At 34.2% G+C, this 17634-nt stretch overlaps 1 protein-coding gene across 4 annotated transcripts in view; it reads left to right on the forward strand.

Annotated features, from left to right (window-relative positions):
* The window catches only part of FOXN2 (forkhead box N2), a 65914-nt gene that overhangs the window by 6362 nt on the left and 41918 nt on the right, over positions 1–17634 (forward strand). The window contains exon 1 of one of the 4 annotated variants that reach the window (XM_077915319.1): positions 13657–13769. The exons of the other annotated variants lie outside the window; for them this stretch is intronic. The gene's annotated coding sequence lies outside the window, so the exon portion shown is untranslated. Of the gene's footprint in view, positions 1–13656; positions 13770–17634 lie in introns of those variants that run through there. 4 annotated transcript variants of the gene reach the window in all.

A 17634-nucleotide genomic window follows, 5' to 3' on the forward strand; every position in this document is an offset into this window, starting at 1 on the left:
GCTTATTGAAGATTTATTAATAATCATAGCAATCAATACCTTTTATTGAGTACCTACTGTATTCTGACATGGAATTATACTAGACACATAGTATATAATATGTAGAGTATGTTTTCCTCATAACAACCCTACAGGAAGTATTTTTTTTTATTGATAAAGAAAGATAATGAGAAGTATGTGAATGTAGTGCCGCGTCTTTGAACCCAGGTTTGTTAGACTTAAAAAAAAAAATGCATATTCCAGGGCACCTGGGTGGCTCAGTTCGTTGAGCTTCAGGCTCCTGATTTTGACTCAGGTCATGATCTTATAAGCCCTGAGATCTAGCGGCATGGGATCCATGCTCCGTGGGGAGTCTGGTTAAAGATGCTCTCCTGCCTCTTCCCTCACCCTTCTCTCTCTGTCTCTGTCTAAAATAAATAAATCTTTGAAAAAAATTCATATTGTATGTACTGTGACCTGAAGTTTTTAAAAAATGGGTATTTGCCAGGATGAGACACTTGCATCTTGATCTGCCTCCCGGAAGGAGTAGGGAAAAATAGAAGATAGGGACCGGAAACTAGTATTTACAGGCCATTTTCTCTCATTTGATGCCTAATTTATAGACTGCCTATTCTAGCATTGCTACTACTTTATTGTTGTAATGAGTTAAGTAAGTGGTATTAACTCCTTGAGACTCAAGGAGGTTAAGTCATTTCTCAGAGGTTCTATAAGATTGCTGGCTGATGGGTCTGCTTGATCTCAAAGCCTTGCTCTGACTTTTCTAGTATAGGATGCTGCTATATTTATTTATTTATTTATTTAAACATTTGCTTACTAAATGGTCTATACTAGAGCATAAAAATAAGTATATTGAGTTCTGCCTGCAAGGATTTGTAGTGCAGTATTTCCTATGTGGATGATAGAACCAATGTAGTAAACTGTAATCAGCATTTCTATTAAAAAGGAATAGAAAATTTCAGTGTGTTGTATGTGGTAAGTGAAAGTGTAATTTCATTTTGTTTCAGTTATATGTGTATATCATGGATCTTTATAAAAATGTAATTGCTCCTCAGCCTTTTGGCTAGGATCAAGTGTAAAAATGTCATAAATAGGAAGTAAGTTCTATAATAGGGTTCTTTTTCTTTCTTTCTTTCTTTCTTTTAATTTGAGAGAGAGCAGAAGAGAGCACACATAGAAGGAGGAACAGAGGGGGAAGCAGACTCTGGCTGAGCAGGGAGCCCGAGAGGGCTCCATCCCAGGACCCTGGGATCAGGGCCTGAGCCGAAGGCAGACACTTAGCTGACTGAGGCACCCAGGGGCCCCTATAATAGGGTTCTATATAGGGTGCTAAGGAAGCATGATGGAAAAAGATAATTCAAGGAAGACTGGAGAGATGATGTTAAGCAATTCTAGCAAATGGGAATAGTGAGAGCCTTAAATACATCTAAAATCCTGAAGAGGGGAAGCCTGGGTGGCTCAGTGGACACCTGCCTTTGTTTGGCCCAGGGCATGATCCTGGAGTCCCGGGATCGAGTCCCACATCAGGCTCCCTGTAATGGAGCCTGCTTTTCCCTCTGCCTCTCTCTCTCTCTCTCTCATATGAATAAATAACGTCTTAAAAAAAAAAAAAAACCTGACGAAATGAAAGAGCATACTATATGCAGGAAATTTGAAGTGGTGTGAAATAGTGGCAAACAGGAGCCAGATTTTTCCTGGGAGCTTATAGGCTACTGTACCAAAGATTTTAGATTTTATTAGGCTCATGGTTTTCTGGAGTTTCATGGTATCCCTTTGTTAAAGAACAAATACGTATATATTTTTGATTGTATCATATGATTTAGAAACATCTTTAGCAATAGAAAATTTGACCATATAACATGTATGCAGTATAAAATGGTGCCCATAAACATGACTGTTGATAAAACAATAACAGCCAAAAACTGGTTAAGTAATTTTGAGGTGGCTATCAAATAAATGTTCCTATTCTCCTTTTTCTTATGTTTTGTCATCTGCTAGCTCTTGCTAGCAAACTAATGGTAGCAGGTGCTAATGTTTTAAGAGAGAAACTTTTTAAGAGAGTTGTTTACTTTTCCTTTGAAATTGGAAGACAATCATTTTTGCAGTTTTGAAGACATTCAGGAGCCAGCTATTGGAATATTAATGTCAGACCCATTTCTGAAGGCAGAGTTCGCAGACTTTGCAGCAGTGTTTTGTTTGGGTTGTATTTTTTTCTCCCAATTTTGCATTTTTTGCCAATATTTAAATATTGGTATGTTTCACATTAAGTGACTAGAGTTCTGTCATCTTCTGGAAAATTGAACCTTGTAGCAACATTGGTTTTTCATGTTCCTAAACAGTGGTAATTGGCTAAAATTTATAAGGAGCTATCTTCTTTTTGGCAGTTTCCATCATTCTTTTTTGTCTTACACTGGACCAATTTCCCTCATTTGTTGCCTATTTTGTCCTTGTAAAGCTTTTGAATTGCCTGTATATTGTACTTTGTGAAGAGTTTTTTATTTTATTTTATTTTATTTTATTTTATTTTATTTTATTTTATTTTATTTATTTTGTTATTTATTGTGAAGAGTTTTTTTTTTTTTTTTTTTTTTTTTTTTTCTGTGAAGAGTTTTTAAAAGGACATTTGGTATTTGGAAGATCATTCTGCCATTACTGGGGCGGGTAGACTGGAGGAATATGAGAAAGGTCTGGTTAGAATTTTAATGCAGTACGGCAGGTAAAATGCCTTTTTTTCTTCTGAACCCACAGTACCCTGTAACTTTCTCACAGTGCATACTATATATAGCTTTCTATTGTAGGTGTTACTTATCTCTTCAACTAGAGTGTAAATACCTCAGAGATAATATATTCTGGATAAATGTTTGTTGAATTATATTTATTTTAAAGACTACCATATTTATCACAAAGGTGAGGTTTCTTAGGAGTTTTAGAGTATCTCTTAACTGAAAAAAATCTTTTATACATTTTAACTATTAGTTGCAGTTTGTTCTAAGAATCAATGTGAGATACTTTTTAAAGTATGTGTTACATGTGCGAAACAGAACAAGTAGGTACTATATAATAAGACAATAGACTTTTGATTCATCATCCTGTTTGCCAAACATAAGGACAAAACATTGTGGGAATATTTGTCTCTTGGTTTACCATGTCATTTTATGAAGTTGGTTTGAAGATTACTCCCAAGTTTTTTGTTACTGTTGTCTACTGATACCTAAAAGTAGCTTTTGATTTTCCTAAATTCCTTTTTTATCCTTTTTACTATAAAATAAAATGTAAATGCAGAAAGCATATGTGTAGCTTATTGAATTATTGTAAGACCCTTGTAACCATCTTCCAGGTTAAGGGATAGAATTTTGCCAGCCACCTTAGAAGCACTTCTATATATGCCTCTTCCCAAACATAACTCACTTAACTTCAAAAAATAATTGCTTCTCCTGACTTTTATTTTCAGCCCCAGCACTTTCTCTTAATTTTCTTTTTTGTTTTATTATCAAGTATATATACCTAGACACTATAATTAAGCTTGCACCCATCTTCTTCATTTCTTTTTGATTGTTTTCTTTTCACCTTCTGTTTTTTTTAAGGCTTTATCTTATAGGTTTATTTTTAAATCAACTTTTAAATACCTTTTATATATTTTTTCTGAAATTATTCTTTCCCTTTTATTTCAGACTCTTTCCTGAATGCTGTCACTTCATTTCTGAGCTTTTGATACAGGTTTTTCTTTAATGTCTTGTATAATATTTTTAAGTTCATTTTGAAATATAAACTCATTTTTATCTTTCCTGTGAGCATCCCTTTCTGGCATGCTTTCATTGTAGAATGTTATTTTATTCTCCCTTTTAAAAAAATTTATTACTAAAAAAAAATAAATAAAATAAATAAATAATTTATTACTTTGTGCAGAGGGGTGAGTAAGGATGTATAATATGAGACCTACCCTGTTCAAAATGTTTAAACACAATACGGTATTGTTAACTGTAGGCACTATGTTTTACAGCAGATCTCTAGAACTTACTCAATCTTGCATAATGGAAACTTAATACCTATTGAACAACTCGTTTCCCCCTCTGCCTTGCTTCTATGAGTTTGACTATTTTCCTGTTTCTTTTTTCTTATTGTAATTTTGTATGATATTCAACCTCAATACTTTGGTTTCTTTATATCAAAATAGTTTCTTGAACTTCTGGGAGGAGGCTTAGTTCAGATAGCTCTTCCAACTTCACAGATTTCTGTTGTTTTTGTGCATCATTTAAAAAATGATAGATTTCTCAGATTTCCTGGCTCTGTTCTACTCTGACACTTCTATTTGGACCTTCTTGTTTCCTTTATCTTGTTTCCTTTATCTTGTTTGTCCATAACCTGCTCAATTTTATTTTCAGCCCCAACACTTTCTCTTAAGTGTAGGCTCTGTCTTGGAAGATAGCCCCACGTTCCAGTTTCAAGCATCCTAAGGGGACCAGACTGCTTCAGGCTTATAGGCCTTATTGTGAACCCCTTAGCTTCTCACAAATTGTCTCTCACTGCTTTCCACTGAATACCTTTTGGCTATTTTGTGCTTCTGTTCTCAAGTTCTTCATACACATTGTTGCTTCCCCTTGCTTTCTCTCACTTAGACACCAATAGAAAACAATTTGGGGGCAGAGTTGGGGGAAAAAAGGTTGGGGCTGTTGGTGGTTTGTTTCGTCCTTTGTATTACGGGGTTTGTGGTGAGACTGTCAAATAGTTGTCATAAAAGTTACCCATAGGTTTTTGGGTTTGCTCTCTAGTTGCTCTTTGTTTTATGTTAAGATTCACGAGGAATCAAAAATTTGCTGCCACCACAGCTGATGTTTTCTGTAATCTTCCTGAAATTTTTAAAGGAGTGGTTATATCTTTTTTTTTTCCCCAAAAAATCTTGGCAAAAAAAACTTACTACTTCTAAAATTATTGCCACTTAATGCTGTCCATTAATTTTATATGTCACAGCACTCTGAACCTGTTGTTCTGCCCTAATTATTTCTTCTTAGTTGAGAGCATTTAAAAGTCTGTTAAAGATCCTTTGGGAAATTTGAAGGGGTCATGGGATTATTTTACAGTTGTAAATACACAAGTGTTAGTGCTTTGACATTTAATGCTTTAGCTCTTTCCAGTATTTAGAAGCTAATCTACATCATTTACACCTAGGGCTATTCTTAAATTATGGAGGAAGAATTGGTTAGGGTTTTGAGAACTTGTTGATTTTTCCTTTCCGTAAGATAGTAATTCAGAAGTATGAAATAATCAGAAAGCTTAATGGGATAGTCAGTCTCTTGATTGATGTTTAGAAGAACAAAAAGTTCAAGGTAAAGATACTTATTTAACAAATAGCAAATACTTTATGTTAGGAATCAGATACATGTAAATAAATAATTGTAGTGTGAGGCATACCGTTCTAGACATAGATTCAAGACTAGTATGGGAACACAGAATGTAGGAACCAGCTTTCCCCAAGGAATGGGTTTAGGTAAGGTGAATTTTTTAGTTATAATAGAGGTTTACAAATGGTTTATCATTACCTTTAATAAACTCATTATTTCTTTGTTTTTGTAGACTTTTCCATTAGTAGTGCTTCATACAAATGGTTTTACTCTAGACTTCCTTTAATTACTACTTCCAATTAGCATATTGCTCAAATGGAATTAAAATGATTAATGCTTAAAAAGTTTTCTGATACTATTTTCCAAATGCTTAAGTGGAGAACTAAAATTTAAGAAGTGAAAGGCTCACAGAGCAGAATGGAAAAATGTTATCTAGCCTAGTGTTCTGTACTTGAATGTTAATTGCTCAGTAAATATTTTTTTTTCTCAGTAAATATTTTTTAATGAATATAATATTACCTTTCAAATTTTTGTTCTTTGGGGGGAAAATCTCCTTTATTGAGTTGAAAAAAATTAAGAATATGGTATAATTTGGGCTTTGCATGTCTAATCTACTTGGTAGCAACTGAGAGCCAAAGTATACTTTTTCACAGTACTCTGCTTAGGGTTGTTGTATCCATTCTTCTCTTCTCTTCTCTTCTCTTCTCTTCTCTTCTCTTCTCTTCTCTTCTCTCTCTTTTCATTCTGGAGTAATTCTTTTTTAAGGCATAGAGCTTTAGTGTTCATAAAGTAATTTCATTTTGCTTTGAGCTATTGACACAAATAACCACCATTTTGTGTGTGTGTGTGTGTTTTTTTTTTTAAGGACATATAAATGCAATTGGAACATAGTAGGAGAAATAAACATCTCTAAAAAGTTCTGGTAGTAATTGCATGGAGGATTTGTCATTAGGATTTGGCTGAATGGTTGTAGGGAAGGTAGACAATGCAGATGTTGGACTAGCAGGAGCAAGGATATAAATAGAGAAATGCACAGGAAGTATTCGGACAGAGGTAGTCTAGTTTGAACTAACTTTAAGTAGAGGATTAGCTTGAGGATACAGATGCTGAGTAAGATGTATTTATGATAGTATGTACTTTTTTTCATTCGTGTACTTATGGAATAATAGGCAGGATGGCAGCTAGTGTAGTAGTGTGAAGAATGTGAGTTCTGGAGCCATATTCCCTGAGCCTATATCCCATTTGTTTTATGTTAGAGTTTGTGATAATGAACGTACCATTTAATCTCTCTGTATCTGTTTCCACATATAAAATGGGTACTAATAATGGCTACTGCTTGGTAGAGTTGTTACGAAGATTTTAAAAGAGTTAATACTGGTAAGGCATTTAAAACAGTTCCTATCAATGAGCATTCAGTGAACTTTTTTTATATAAGTACTAGCTCTCTCATTTACATAACTCATGTGTACATGATTTATATATACACATAGCAAATGTACATATGGGTAGGATATAAAGGTTTTACTGTATATATATATCTGCAGGAAAGCTGGTAATATTCAAATTTCAGTTTTTGATGGTAGTTAGGTTAGTATAGAATGAAAATCCAACCATCTCATTTTATAGATGTCCAAGTTATGTGGTAGTAGAGCTAGAACCAAGATCTGACAGACAACAAATACTTGAGCAGTAAACAGAACAATCATCTCTGCCATTATGTAGCTTTCATTCGGTTTGGAAAGATACATAGTAAGCCATCTCGGGTGATAAATGTTATCAAAAAGTATAGGATATTATGGAAAGGCAGAATTTAGGACCCTCTCTAGTCTGGGATGTTGAGAAGGTTTCACTTAAGATTTGTAAGCTGTGATGTGAATGATAAATAGCAGTCAGGACTAGGTGAAATGAAGAGTGTGTCAGGCAAAGGATAACATTTCTAAAGGCCCTGGGGGAGGGGAAAGCATGGGCCTATTCAGACTTCTAACATGAGGAGAATCTGGGAAAGAATGACAAAAGGTGTGGCCAGAGAGGTTACACAGGGGCTGCATTATGCCAGATCTCATATACTGTGTTTGGACCTAAGGGTCCCCTTGATGGATTAAGGAAGAAAGGGACCATGTCAGATTTGCATTTTATGAGATTATATTCTAGAGAATAGATAAATAGAAGATGAGGCCTAGATACAAGGAGACTGATATAAAAAATACTGTCAGAGAAACTGTGTATGTTTGTGCAGAACACGATTATAAGGGGTACCATTCATGTAGACTACTATTATAGCAGTCTGGATCAGAAATGGTATTGATCTGGACTATTGTTGTGACTGTGAAAATGGAGAAAAATTGGCAGGTTTCAGATTTTACTGTTTCTCCAAAATCTATCCCCAGACCACACCTGTCTTCTGAACTTTATTTTTTTAAATCTTTTTTATTTTATTTTTATTTTTTTTTATTCATGAGAAACAGAGAGAGAGAGGCAGAGACACAGGCTCCATGCAGGGATCCTGACGTGGGGCTCCATCCTGGGTCTCCAGAATCCGGCCCTGGGCCGAAGGCAGCGCTAAACCACTGAGCCACCCGGGCTGCCCTGTCTTCTGAACTTTAAATCACATCTATCCCAAATGACAACTATATTTGAATATCTCACAAGTCGAACTCAAGAGATCAAAACAGAACACAAATACACACATACACACTCCATCACTACCACCACAAACATTGATCTACCTCCAAGAAAAAAAGCAGCCATTTTGCTGTCAGTATTCTCTAATATCAAATAGAACTAACATCCATTCAGTAGCTGATCCTATCTACTAGTAGTGACAGCTAGACCTCTTTACTACATAGGGCTACAGTTGATTGGCTATTTAGAATTTAGTTATGTTCTGAATAAGTTTATTTAGAAATTTGAAAGTTTATTAGGTTAAGTGTTACTTTTTACAATGCCTTGGAGATAGTGTATTTAATAAGATCTTTAATAATTTTTAGCATAAATATATTTTACTTCAGTAATTACAGATAGAGGGTCAGTTGAGTCTTAAGTACTTAAAAAAAATAAAATGTACTTATTTCATATCATACTTTTAATTAATCACACTTGTGCTGTTCTTAGAATTACATATAAAATCCATATATTAAATCAACTGTCAGAGTCCTAAGTTTTACGTTTGCTCTCCAAATTTGATATAGAAGGCTGTTAGTAAGATAAGATATCATTTTCTGCATTTATTAAATTTATTTCAAATTTTGAATGTTCCTTTAAAAGATGCCTTTTTTCAGTGGAACAGTTTAATTGACTGTGGGAGATTTACTGCATGACTGACTAATTATGGCTTATTTCAAAGCATTAAAAGTAATTTCTATATAAATAAATTTTGATGACACAGAATACTTACTGTTTGTATTCAGATGCCAACCAAATTTACTTGTGTACTTTAGGACATTAGATCTGTTGACTTTCAGGTTTCTGTAACTTTGTTCCTTGCAACAAACTCTACTTTTCCAATGTGGCTGGTATAGAACTGTCAGAGGACCAAAGGGCTGGTTGGTTAGTGAACTGATTACTGTATAGTTTGTAGCATAGGTGACTTCTAGATGGCATGTATGTTTTCCTCCACTAGTGATTATTTTTTATTTTTTTATTTCTGTTTTGTCAGTGTTTTCCAGCCTTTAATGTGTTTTCCTTTGGATGTCACATTGATGGCAGTTCCAATGGTTGAGAAAAGATGGATTTTCTAGGCTGGATTTACTCTGAGAGCTAGTAGTGCTTTTTTCCCCTATCATATTTAATAACATGTAAAGTAAATTAGTGCTGTTTTAGATAGTATTAGAAGTTTTTAAGTTATTTTGTCAATCAGTTTTTTTAAAACATTTGATATTAGAACTAACCATTTTCCTTATCAGATCTTTGTGGTACTGCTTTTTTAAATCAGTATTTCTGTGTGTGAAAGGCAAGGTTACATGCCACCATTCGTTTTAAGGAAACGTGTTTGGTCTTTATACAGAAAATACCTGGTTTGTTTACTGATTAGAAGCAGTGTATTTCATTTTTTATTTTTTTATAAAGCTATTGCTTCATTTTAACTTCCCCAAGAAACTGATGAACAACTGAGACACTTTTTTAAAGAGACAAATACTGCAACAATGTGTAGGGGAAGTCCATGTACTGTGTACAATAGCACAAAATTATTTAGATAGAGATGGATTTAAATCATGGTTTATACCGTGTACCTGGGCAAGTTAGGAGGAGGAGAAAAATGGATTCGGTGGGAGATTACAACAGAATTTGTTCCCTCAGATTTAGTGTTTTCTGCTTTTAGCATTAGTTCAAGAAAGGTCGTTTCCTTCACTCAATTTTATTTCTTTTTTTTTTTTTTTAATCCCTTTTTGAAAAAACAGTTTCCCTATGAAACAAATCTTTGACCCTTTTGTATTCTGCATCCCCCCTCCCCTTTCCCGCCCTTTCTTGACTGGAAAATGCAGCTGCACACATTTTTTGTGTAGAGACAATGGATCACATGCTGTGTCACCTAAATCTATGACCAAGAGGCAGTTTTATCCCTAAGAGACCATAATGCTTCAGTTGTCCTGGATACATGACATCATGTAGCATTATAGTCAAACACACGTCTTTTTTTGCAGTACATTTGGTATTTGAATCGACCCTCCAATTCTCAGTATTGGATTTTATGGGATGACAGTATTTATAATAGGGAATCTTAATCAAAACAAAGATGTTATTGTTACTCAAAGGGAAAGATTGAGTTCCTTCTTTTTATACATCTAATTTTTTTTCTTTCCTGGGGGTTACCAACATTATCAGATATTTTGAGTTAATGGAATATCATTAAAGTTCTAGTGTGTGTTAGGTTTGTTACACAGTGCCTTGCGAATAGTATGTGCTCAATAAATGTTACATTTTGTTTTTACTCTCAGTGTGGTAAATTAACAGGAGTAAAATTTTCCTTTTTTAAAAATGAGCTCTTAGGATTTAGAAAATAATTATCTGTAAACTGCTAAAATATTTTATGTTATGCTTAATATAATAAACTTATACTATTGGATAAATCCAGGAAATATAATTCTGTGGCTTCCAGGGTTGAGGAAAGGTATTTTATGTTAATTAATTGATGAAAATCGTTTATTCTCAAGGAGATTGGAGGTAAGGAAAGGAGAGAGAAACTGAATGGAAATTTCTTTTATGTGTTTATCTTTATCAGAGAAAGCTTAAATTATGGTAAAGAACTGAGATAATAGCCAGGCCCTGCTAATAAAATCACAAACATTTTGGAATTCTGTACTGTGCCATGTCTCTGTGGTAGATTTGCTTTTTTCTTTGGAAAACAGTGTTTAGTGATTGACTAAATTGAATGACTATTTCCCTTTGCTAGAGTTGTCTTACCCCAAGTCAAATAGTTTTTTATATTGGTTACTTTAAAGTAGGATAGGAAAGCCACAAATCTAAGATGGGGCCTACTCTTTGGTGGCTCTTTTGACATTTGCAGGATTGTTTGATTTACTTATGACATTAAGTTATTGGTAGGAGGAAAGAAGGCAAGTCAATAAAAATAAAGTTTCCAAATTCTTAAGGCCATGTAAAAAGATAAAATTAGAAATTGTAAATGCATATAATTAAATATAACCAAAAAATAATACTCATTTGTCACATGCTTGATGAATTCACATGTTTAAAGTATTTATAATGAGACTGATTTTAAGTAGAAAGCTAGACTAGAATAGTGAAAATGATGAGAAATAACTTTCTGAGATGCTGTAGGTCAGATGCTGCCATATTGTTCAAGGTTAATCATCCCTTGCTTTTAGCCTAGGACTGACAGCAAGTCTTCTGCAGGGTTTCTCTGTGCAATTGCTCAAGTGTTGGTTTCATCTTCTTCCCAGTTCTAGTAAAACATAACAGATGGCATAGTGCCTTTTCATTCTAGTGTAGTAAAAACTTTTAACAGCAAAATTGATTTTCCTCATTACCCTTTTCGGGTTTTCCTTTTTTTAAGAAAATGAGGAACTCTTAAGATTTACAAAATAACTAGTATTTGTAAACTGATAAAATATTTTATGTTGAGCTTATTATGATCTTATGCTGTTGAGTAAATCTAGGAAATACGCTAAGAAAAGAAATATTCAATGATTTGCTGGGGGGCATGCAAGGAAAAAAATTGGAATAAATTTGCTTTGGGATATCAAGAATTGACTAATATTTTATTTTGATCTGAGTATTTTTTGGTGCTTTTTAAAAATTTCCTAATGAGAATTCCTAGGTAATATAACGAATTAAAAATAAATTTTTGTTAGTTTTTTAAAAAGATTTTATTTATTTGTTCATGAGAAACACAGAGAGAGAGGCAGAGACACAGGCAGAGGGAGAAACAGGCTCCCTGCAGGGAGCCCTACTCAGGACTTGATCCCAGGACCCAGGGATCACGTGCTGTGCTGAAGGCAGATGCTCAACCACTGAGCCACCCAGGTGCCCCCAAAATAAATTTTTAACAATTAAAAAATTATTTCACAAATAGTGTCTTAGATTTAGGACTTGAAGAACTGTAATATAGGTAAGATAAAAAATTAAAGTTGAAAAATATAACATCAGGAGACTCAATAGTATTGAAAAGCACTTTTTAGAAGTATTAAACACATCATTAATAGAATTGAGTTAATTGCAGTTATTCCTTATTTATAGCTATGGATCTGTATTACTAAAGCATGCACTTAAAAAGTTTCATATTCATGAGAATTGCTGGACCGAGAGCCTGATTTGGCACGTTTTTAAGTAAATTTTATATTCATTAACCCATTTTTTTATGAACCCATATTTTTCTCCTTTTTTTTGAACCCATATTTTTCAAGTACTATAGCTATTCTGGAATCACAATACTATAATATCTTCAAAGAAGAGATTATTATCTTGGATATTCTAACCTGATAAGAATCCTGTAAAAGGCTAGTAGATTCTGAATTCTTTGGATACAAAAGAATGTACTGTATATGTAGATCTTTAAATTTCTGTTCAGTTTTGGCTATAACATTATATTTGCCACTATATTTTTTCTTTTTGTTACTGAGAATGTCATTACTAGTGAAAATTCAATATTTTTTTAACTTTAGAGGTAGTGCATTTTCTTTATTTTTTATAAATTATCTTTTTGTGTGTGAGAATGTTAGCATCAAGCAGAGCTGTTAATACATGAACTTAGAGTTTTTGGAGGCCATTAATAACAAAATACTAAAAAAGTTCTAAAAGTTTATATGATTTAGTTTCTTTTAGTTTATTTAAACTAGAAAGATTTGAAGAAGAGTTCTCTCATGGAGCAAGATTGGTAAAATATTGATATAACATAAAGTTGCATGGAAACCAATAGAATAAGGAAGTGAAAGTCGAATCACAAAGAGAATGATGAAACTGTTATTGCAGCACTCTTCTGAGAAGTCCTCATTTCAGGTGGCTGCTTTGCCAATGTCATTGGTCATAAGGGAAACCCATTCTTAAAGTTAGGGTTTGATTTTTTTTTTTAATTTCAAAGCATAAAGTATTGTTACTGATTTTGTATTTTAATTTTTGTATTTATAAGATGTACCATTTATAAATCTACCTTAGGAAGGAAACTAATAATGATTTTAAAAATTAATAACAGTAATAATAATTATCATCTCTGTACCTCGTATTCATCGTGCACTTACTCTCTAGCACTTTTCAAAGTGCTTTATATGCTCATGTAATTTGTATTAACAGTCTTAGGAAAGTCAGTACTATTACAATTCTAAATTGATAGGTCTTATAGCCTATTGAGTGACAGAGCTGGGATTTGAACCCAGGCAGTATCTCTTCACAGCTCATGTTCTCAACTCTCTGCTTTACTGCCACCAGATGTGATTATAATATCAAGAATAGTGATTTAGATTTTACTGTTTTTTATAATATGAAATTGCTTATCCTTCACAATTTTAACTTCAGCTATACTGTCTCTTCAAGTTTCTGTTAAATATCTCCTGGTATTACATGTATTAATTCCTTTCTCAAAGAGGAAGCCTTTGATTTTACAGTCGTGCCATAGTTGTTAGGTTCCGTGGTAAAATATGGCCACAGAGGCATGAATGTAGTAGGAGTAAAAGGATTGTGGTGTTTTTGTTTTTGTTTTTGTTTTAATCTTCTTTGAAGGAGGACTAAGAGAGGTTATTCTGAAGAGTATATATGTTATACTTCTCTTTCTCTACCTTTTCTCCACATTGCAAGATAGTTTAAATATCTGTATACATTTAGGTATTTCTGACATTTTAGAATTCATAATATGTATTTTCTGTTTATCAGGAAGTTACTTATTCTGTATCCTCAACTATTAAACCACAAATGGACAAAAAGAGATCCCTAAATAGTTGGGAGAAAAATTATCAAAGCTTATGCATTAAATTCATGCACCCTAAGGTGAGCTCTTTGCACTTCTTGATCTTACTGTGATCTTATATGAAATTCTAATAAAATTTTTTTTGCTTTCTAGTCTGTAACAGATAATGGTAGTATATAATTCCATGTTAATGATGGAGAAATCCAAAATGCTCTGAATACCAAAGTTTTTCATAGTGTTATTTAGTAGCAAAATATGATCTGAACTGATGTAAAACTATTGATGGTCTTTATTTACCCTTTTCTTAGTGAATCTGCATTTTGCTACGGAAATATTAAAATGTTCATTATGGAGTTCTGCCTCACATCTCACTGACATAACATATTTGCATTGTAGTTCCTTTCTAAACTCCATAATATTCTAAATTCTCAAATATATTTGCCCTCAAGGATTTTAGATAAGGGATCCCACACCTGCATAATCAGGTACAGTGAGTGCAGTACAAATGAAAACTAGGATATAATGAACTTAAGAAGATTAATCCAGTAACTCAAGCATAGCAAGGTGAAGCCTTTTAGCGTGGAGCAGTATTTCTCACCTTGAATAATACATGGATCTCTTTTAAAGAAAAGAATTATAGATCCCATTTTAAGAATCACTGACTTTAGTTCCTGAAGTAGCTTTTTTAAATAAGTCTTTCTCTTTGGAAATAGTAAAATACATTTTTATACTGTTACTAAAATAAAAGCACAAAATGAAAATTTGCAAAAAACTCTTGGCCCCCAGTGTATATCCATGGGACACCTTGATTTGAGAATTTGAGAAATAACTAATAAAGTGGCAAATAGTCCTATATACTAGAATAGCTCCTATAACTTTTTTTTAAGCTTTAATTAATTATTTATTCAGAGAGAGAGAGACAGAGAGAGAGGCAGAGACACAGGCAGAGGAAGAAGCAGGGTCCATGCAGAGAGCCTGACTTGGGACTCGATCCCAGGACCCCGAGATCACACCCTGGGCTGCAGGCGGCGCCAAACCGCTGTGCCACCAGGGCTGCCCTCCTATAACTTTTCTTTACCAAGTTTGTTTATAATGACAAGCCTGAATCATAGTTAAGGGGTTAAGATATCTTTCCTGTCTTTAATGATTATGATTTTTAAAAGGGATGAAACATCCTCCTTAAAACAAAAAAAGTACACAAGTTTTGATTAACTACCTTCCACCTCCAGGAAAATGTCCTCTACCTACTTCCAGTTGGGAATTACTGTCATAATGAGCAACTCTTAGACTGATAGAGGAGTGAGTCAAATTCCTTAAGTGTGTTGAGGCTGAAGAAATTTAAGAAACCGTGCTCTAAGATACAGATAACAGATTAGTGGTACTGCCATCAGGAACTAATATAAACATCTGTTTCCAGCAACATGGAAAACTAAATACCTGGACCAGCTTTTCTGCTGTAAACAACCTAAAATGCTCGATAAAATGCATCAGTGCCCTGGCACAAAAGTAAAGAATATTTAGACCGAACACTAATTGGAAACCCTGCGAGAACCCAGCTCAGTAAGCTGAGTACTGAAGCTGGCTATTGCCTTGAGGGTATTTACCCAATCAAGGGATTTTCTGTTTTCTTAGCCTTATGGAAGTCAGTATCAGGAAGCAAGCCCAGACCCAGCCCAGATAAAACACTGTAGCAGGAAATAGTCTTCCCCATTACAGTGGAGCCCCATAGGACTATAACTTCTAGACATAAGAATGATCTAGATATTCTTTCCCTTCATGTCCTTAGAGATGACAAAATTATCTTTCTAGAATATTGCTCTTAACAGGAAAAATAAAATCCCTACTGAAGATTTGTTAACCACAAACTAGCCCTCACACAGGTTGCCTAAATTCACACTAACCTCAAACTAAGAATTTAAAATGATCCTGCATTGTTACTATTCCCAGGGACCTGACAGAAGCACGCAAGTCATCGTGATCAAAGAATTGCTTTTAGTAAAGTTCTATTGGAAATTAGTAGCTTAGGGGCAGCCCCAGTGGCTCAGCGGTTTAGCACTGCCTTCAGCCTGGGGCGTGATCCTGGGGACCCGGGATCCTGGGGTGTGATCCTGGGGACCCGGGATCGAGTCCCACATCGGGCTCTCTGCTTGGAGCCTGCTTCTCCCTCTGCCTGTGTCTCTGCCTCTCTTTCTCTCCCTGTCTCACATGAATAAATAAAATCTTTTTAAAAAATGAGTAACTTAGGGGCGCCTAGATGGCTCAATTGGTTAAGTGCCTTCGGCTCAAGTCGTGATCGCGGAGTTCCTTTCAAACCCCACATCAGGCTCCCTAGTCAGCAGAGAATCTGCTTCTCCCTCTGCTCTGACTCTTCCCACCTCCCAACACACTCACACACAATACTTGTGCTCATGTGTATGCTCTCTGTCTCTCAAATAAGTAAATAAAATCTTTTATAAAAATGAGTAGCTTATAATAAAAATTTACAAACTATCCAAGGAAACAAGGCATAATATAAGAGAATCAGCAGAATCAGACTTGCCAGTAGTTCATATCTTGGAAGTATCAGATATAAAATATAAAATTAGTACATTTAATATGTTCAGTGACAACTTGAAATGAGGAAAAGAGCAGATATTTCATAAAGAATCAGGGGTTCTAGAAATAAAAACGTATAGTAATTGAAAATAAAATTCAAAAGATAGATCAGGGCAGCCTGTGTGGCTCAGCGGTTTAGCAGCGCCTTCGGCCCAGGGCATGATCCTGGAAACCTGGATCGGGTCCCGTATCAGGCTCCCTGCATGGAGCCTGCTTCTCCCTCTGCCTGTGTCTCTGCCTCTCACTCTCTGTGTCTCATGAATAAATAAATAAAATCTTAAAAAAAAAAAAAGATCAAAGTAAATAGGCTCCACCGAAGGAAAAATTGGTACGAGAGATGAACATCTGAAGAAATCCAGAATGCAACACAGAAAAGAAAATGGAAAACATAAAAGAAGTAAATAAAGGAGAAAATTTTAAGAGAAAACAGAACACTTTTAGAGGACTATCAGGTTTTAATAATGATAGTGAAAGTAGAAAACCATGAAATGATATAATACTCCGTGGAAATAAATCTAACAACTATAACCTATTCTAGTTCAACCTAGAATTCCATAGCTAGCAAAAATGTCTCCTAAACAGAGGGTAAAATAAAGACATGCTCAGGTAAATAAAGTCTGAAAGTTTAATAGCAAACCATGTTTTATGTAGAGGGAAAATGGTCATAACAAGAATGAGATTCAAGAATGAATAATCAAAGAAAGTTGTAAGTATATAGATAAATTAAAAAAAAATTTTTTTTTATGATAGTCACACACACAGAGAGAGGCAGAGACACAGGCAGAGGGAGAAGCAGGCTCCATACCCTGGGAGCCCGACGTGGGATTCGATCCCAGGTCTCCAGGATCGCGCCCTGGGCCAAAGGCAGGCGCTAAACCGCTGCGCCACCCAGGGATCCCAGTATATAGATAAATTAATAAAAATTAACTATAATAATATTACTTATTATTAACTATAAATAATAAAAGTTAGAACCAAAATGCCAGTTATTTTAGTTATTTACAAAATACCTGTTCTTATAAACCAGGAGAAGGTGATCGAATGTAGTATTCAAAAGATCTTTTTATTACTCAGATTAAAGGTAATTTTGGATTTTGATAAGAATGCATGGTAAAAATTGTAAGTTAACACTTTAGTAATAGAAATAAAAATATAATTTCCAAACTAATAGATTATAAAAAAAAAAAACCAGGGTAAAAAAATCTTAAAGAAGGCAAAAAAAGAAGGAAAGAAATGTAGAGTAGAGCACCAAATGAGGCATTAGAAGTAAATATATTTATACCTTATATTTAAAATGTTCAGCTCTGTGGGGTTTATTTTTTTGTAATGTTTGTTGAATTTATTAAGTGA

The sequence above is a fragment of the Canis aureus genome, chromosome 11, assembly GCF_053574225.1.
Source record: "Canis aureus isolate CA01 chromosome 11, VMU_Caureus_v.1.0, whole genome shotgun sequence".
In the NCBI taxonomy this organism is placed as follows: Eukaryota; Metazoa; Chordata; class Mammalia; order Carnivora; family Canidae; genus Canis; species Canis aureus.